Source organism: Lathyrus oleraceus, chromosome 2 (genome assembly GCF_024323335.1).
Source record: "Lathyrus oleraceus cultivar Zhongwan6 chromosome 2, CAAS_Psat_ZW6_1.0, whole genome shotgun sequence".
Classification (NCBI taxonomy): Eukaryota; Viridiplantae; Streptophyta; class Magnoliopsida; order Fabales; family Fabaceae; genus Lathyrus; species Lathyrus oleraceus.
The window spans coordinates 220,761,242-220,767,214 of NC_066580.1; positions in this window are offsets into that span (position 1 = coordinate 220,761,242).

The window sequence follows — 5,973 nt, forward strand, 5'->3', positions numbered from 1 at the left end:
CTTTTAATTTGAATGTTTTGTCATTTGGAGCTTGCATCATTGAAACAGAAGGGCTTGAAGTTGATCCATTTTGGCAAAAATTCCATATACATGTATTGTGCATTGAACTTCATGGCCTATTTTCAATGATTTACCAATCCCAAATGGATTTTTGTTCAACATAACATTTGTTCCTCATATTAAGACCTTTCCAACCATTACCCATATGGCTATGTTTCAATTTGGCAAAGTGCATTTTCGAAGAGGAGAAGATTTGTGTTCATTTATGCATAACATGTTGAAACTCCATGCAAAAGCCAATGCAATCAAATATGCACGTCCAAAACACTTCAATTACACTTTAGCTTGCATTTGCAATCAAGTTTGGGCCTCTCATGGGCCTGTACAGGCCCATGCATGGAGGCCCTCATTTCACATGCACACGAATTTGGCATTGCTTGCATCATCTCATGCTATAAATACACATGCCTGGCTTCGTTCAATTCTAACCTTCACTCAAAGGAATTTTGCTTTTCACTTTCAATTTTTCAGTTCAATTTTCAACTTCCTTGGTTGATCATTGAGCTTCAATTCCTTATCCTAACTACTTTGCCATCTCAAGATCACACTGCATCAAAGAATTGGAAGAGATCAGGCCTTGTAAAGTTGCACTTCAAAGGTTGTTGTTCAAACTTTTTTGATTCGAAACTCCTTGGATCTTGCTCATTTTTTGTGTTTGTTGGTTCCTCTGAAGTCCTCATGTGAGAGGCAATTGATCTGTGCATTTAATTTCATGAATTGATCAAGTTCAGTTTGAACACCATGAATTTCTATCTCAGATTTCTCTTCATATAGTGATCTTGAGTAGAAACCAAAGGCACAGGGGTGATGTACATCACCCCAACTTTCCAATGATATGAGGATCGTTCATTTTAATGAAGACTTCAAAACCTGCAAAATTTCACTGGAACTGTGAAGCTCACCGGAGAAGAAGGTGGTTTCCACCACCGTCCCCACGTGGCTGAGTTCCCAGCCCTTGGATCTGCTGTTCCGATCTAATCTGGACCATGCAATGTTGTGACTTTCAATAATGCCATGTGTTTCTCCTTTGACCAAGGCCTATCGTGCGCACGCATCTCTCATCCCTTTGATCCTCCACGTCATTTAATGAATCAGGCTCAGACGCGCCAGATTTTTTCTAATTTTGGATTATTTCATTTTATTTTCTTTAATTTCATTTTATTTCAAAAATTCATAACTCTTTCAGTTTAAATCCCAAAAATATGGGACCAATTGCATTATTTTCCTTTTTAATTCTAGTTTCTGAAAATGATTTTTAATATTTTTTATGAGTTCATTTAATATTTTTTGTGATTTTTCTCTTCTCTGGTTATTTTTAATTCATTTAAAATAGTTTCCAATATTCAAAAATGCCAAAAATATTATCTTAACATCTTTGAATAATGATGATTCTATGAAAAATATTTTCATCAATTTCTTAATTGATTTGAGATTTATTTGAGATTTTATTTCAATTATGTTATATTTTCTTCTTTTTTAATTGTTTAAAATTAGTTTCTGGTTTCTAAGAATGTTGAAATTTTTTGTCAAACCTTGTTTGACCTTGTTGAACTTAGGATGATCCATTTGGACTTTTCCAAGTTGATTTGAAATGGATTTGAAGTTTGACCTTTATTTGTTTATTTTAATTCAAGTATTATTTTAATTCCAAAAAATAGCAAAAAATATTTTTATTATTTCTTGACTTCTAAGCTTCATCACACTTCTGTTTGATCAATGTGTGTTGGTTGTTTCATTTGAATTCCATTTATGTACATTTCCATTTTTTCTTCTTCTTCTTCTTCTTTTTCTTTTTGATCAATGAGTTAATGATTGGTGGTTAGCCTTGACATATGAGGGGCTTAACCTTCTTTGATTCAAATCAAATTCATCTTGATCAAAGATCAAGTGAATTGCTTTGCATTAGAGATAGGTTGCTTCTTGGTCAAGCAAAAAACCTAAATCCATACAAGATCATTCTTCTTTTCTTTTGGCATGGCAAGTTGTAGGAGCTTGGCTTACTAGTCATGGTCTCTAACTTGTATTTGTTGCCTATAGTTTTATTGATCGGCCTAAGATAGGTGTGACTACTACATCAGTCCACTAACGATTGCTTAACATAGCGCTACATTGCCTTATGGCACACTAACACTAACTACTAATTAGTAACTTTTAATTCAAGCTTTTAATTCTTGCAATTTACTTTAATGCAATTTAATATCTTGTTCATTAACTCATTTGTCTTTGCCCTTTGCTCACTTGAGCTCATGTTTATGATAATGCAATTTGTCTTTTGCTCACTTGAGCACATTATTGTGTATATACTATTGTGCTTGTTTTGTTTGTATGAACCCAATGCAAATGGAGAAAAAGACTTAGATTTTAGGACCTTACCTATGCTAAATGGAGTCAAAGAGCAACTAGGCCTCATTCCTTTAGAATGCTAAAAAGAAAATTGTCAAAGAGCAACAAGGCCTTATGCCTTTAGAATGTTTAATCTTGAAGAAGACATTGAAAAGGACCCCCTATATCTAAATTCACTCTTGTCGATTCTTTCTATTGCATTGTGGAACTTTTTGATTTGTGTGTGTTCTTGTGTGCTAGGGATACCAACTTGAGCCAAGTAAAAGAACCATTGTCATGAGCATCCAAAGTGAGAGATACAAAAGCCAATTGGAAGATTCCTAGGAGCTTGATTGATTATTTGCTTGATTGCTTGAGTTATTTACTTATTGGTTGCCTTATCCAAAGGAAGGAGAAACTTGGATCATCTTTATGATCTCAAGAAGGGAACTCCAATGTGGGTTTATGTCTCTTCCCTCATCTTTGCATGTTTAGAACCTAGCCCTTCTCTTCTTCTCTCCACTCTAACCCAAGTCAAACTTTTGTGCAAACATTAACATTGTTCTCAAAATTAGAAACCTAGGCACTAGGCCTTTGATTTTTTTCAAACTCTTTTCATAACACTTATTTTGAATTGAATCATTAAGTCAACTTTGACCTTTTTGTGAATACTTTTCATTGGTAAATACAACTCACTCAATTGTTTTTTGTGGTTTCAATGACCACTTTTGCCAAAGCTTTTCATAAACATTATCTATTAGGTTTGAGTTATCTTAGAGGTTGATATAATGCTCACCTATATCCTTAGTGATGGACTAGAAGTCTTCCATGCTTATTATAGGGTTAACCCCTCACTAGCATGTTGAAGCTCTCCTCACATGGTGGATTTGTGGTTTTAGGTTGAGTTTTCTCCCTTTGATAACAAAAGACCTTAAGGCTTTTGACCAATCAACTCACCAACTTCTTCTTTTTGAGATTTTTACCCCGAACTACGAGGTTTTGATCCTACCTTTTTAAGATGGTACGTAGGCAATGGGTTTATCCATTCAAACACAAAATTGTAAATAACTTGTATATTCTTCTCTCACCTCCCAAATCATGTTTGCACAAATATTTTAACAAATACCAACCTACCTTACAACATGTGTAAAACGGGCTCCCTTAGAGTACTAAGGATGTTTTGGGTGCTTAAAACCTTCCCATTGCATAACCAACCCCCTTACCCAGATCTCTGACATTTTTATTAGTTTTTGATTTGATAAAACTTCTCGGTTTTTGTTCGCTTTCTAAGCTTTCCTTTGGATAAATAGAAGTGCGGTGGCGACTCAAATTGTATGATTTACCTTTGATTTAGTCAATAAATCTAAAGGTAACGAATACCCCGCTACAGGTTCTACATTTAGTTCTAATGTGTCCATACCCATCACATTCATAGCATTGTACTTCTTTTCCTTCTTTAGGCTTATCATCTGACCTTGTTCTTCTTCCAGCATTGTTGGATTTACTGATGTCAGATGAGATGTTCTTGACATTTACCTTAGATCTAACATCCATCTTTTTCAACAATCTGTTGAACTGTCTTCCCAGCATTGCTACATCATTTGCCAGATCTTCATCAACATCCTGACCATTTTCCTCCTCTGTGTTTGACATGAAGGCTATGCTTTTGGTTTTCTTTTCAGATCCATCACTCATTCCCATCTCAAATGTTTGGAGGGATCCAATTAGCTCATCAAATCTCATATTGGAGATGTCACCAGACTCTTCTATGGTTGCCACCTTCATAGCAAATCTCTTAGGGAGTGACCTGAGTATTTTTCTTACTTATTTCACATCTGACATCTTCTCTCCCAAGGCTCCTGAGGCATTAGCAATTTCAAGGATACTCATATGAAATTCATGAATATTTTCATCTTCTTTCATCCTTAAATTTTCAAACTTGGTGGTGAGCAACTGTAGTCTAGACATCTTTACTCTAGAGGTGCCTTCATGAGTGGTTTTGAGAATGTCCCAAGCATCTTTAGCCACCTCACAGTTGTTTACCAGCCTGAAGATATTCTTGTCTACTCCATTGAATATGGCATTCAATGCTTTAGAATTTCCAAGGGCTAGATCATCCTCCTCCTTTGACCATTGTTCTTCAGGCTTCTTGTCAGTTGTGGCTTCTCCTTCCTTAGTAATTACTAGATGTGCCCAGCCTGTTAACATAACCTTCCTAGCCTTATTATCCAGAGATTTTAAGAAAGCTACCATTCGAGGTTTCCAATAGTCATAGTTAGATCCATCCAAAATTGGTGGCCTATGAACAGATCCTTCATCTCTCTCCATTGTAACAGAAAGTATTGTCCCTAGATCTCACCCAGAACCAGAGCAGAATGCTTGCTCTAATACCAATTGAAATTCTAGTATCAGATATGAGATGTCTAAGGTAATGTCACGACACTAATATCTGTGTAAAACACACAAGATAAAGATAAAGAATAGTAATACAAGAAACACAAGCTATTGTTAACCCAGTTCGGTGCAACTCACCTACGTCTGGGGGCTACCAAGCCAGGAAGGAAACCCACTAAATAGAATAAGTTCAAAGACTCTCAGTACACTCCACAAGTTACAGTCTTTTTCACCTAATCTCTACCCGTGTGATTTCTACCTTAGAACACTTAGATATGAGAACCTACTCACTCCCCCTCAATCACACCTGTGATTTTAAACAACAATTACTTATGAAAAGAAGACACTCTTCAATAGCACACACTTGATCTTACTTAGCAGCTTCAATCAAGTAGACACACACTTGATCTTACTTAACGACTTCAATTAAGTAGACACACACTTGATCTTCCTTAACAACTTCAATCAAGTAGAACACACTCATGCTTAAAAGCTTTGAGTGACAAATTACAACTCACAAATCAGACCAACTCAATCATCTATGGATGAATTGAATAGCTTACAAGTCACACGACCACAAAAGACACAAACCCTTATTTTCTCTCAATATTTCACTCAGTATTGGTTGTGTATCAAATCAGGTTTTGCATGTCCTAAAACTATTTTCCAATTATATCTTCTCATGACAGCTGATTAGATCTCTTTGGAAAATAAGTAAATCTGGTTTTAATTAATGATTGAATGCGTTTGAAAATCAAATCTTCAATCATACATAGATTGCCATTAAAAGCGCAATCACATAACACATAACATTCACCCTGAATGTTCTGTGTATAGATGTCACGACATCGGGTCTGACATCCTGGAACAATCCTGCATAATTCCATTTTAAATATCCAGTAGGTACATAATATCAGATGTCATGACATCGTGTATCACATCCTGAAACAATCCTGCATAATTATATTTTTAAACTCCAGCAGGTACAAGATATCTTATGTTAAGATATCACATGCAACATCTTGTGAACACTCTTTGTTTTACCAAAATTGCTGCCAAAACTTAGAACCAACACTCTTCATTTGATTTCCACGAGTATTATAGCAGTGAGTCAGATTGGCTGATGCACAGAAGAAGGACTGATAAGACATCTGGCGAAAGAAACCTGTTATGCAAATGATGCATGGAATGCAATGT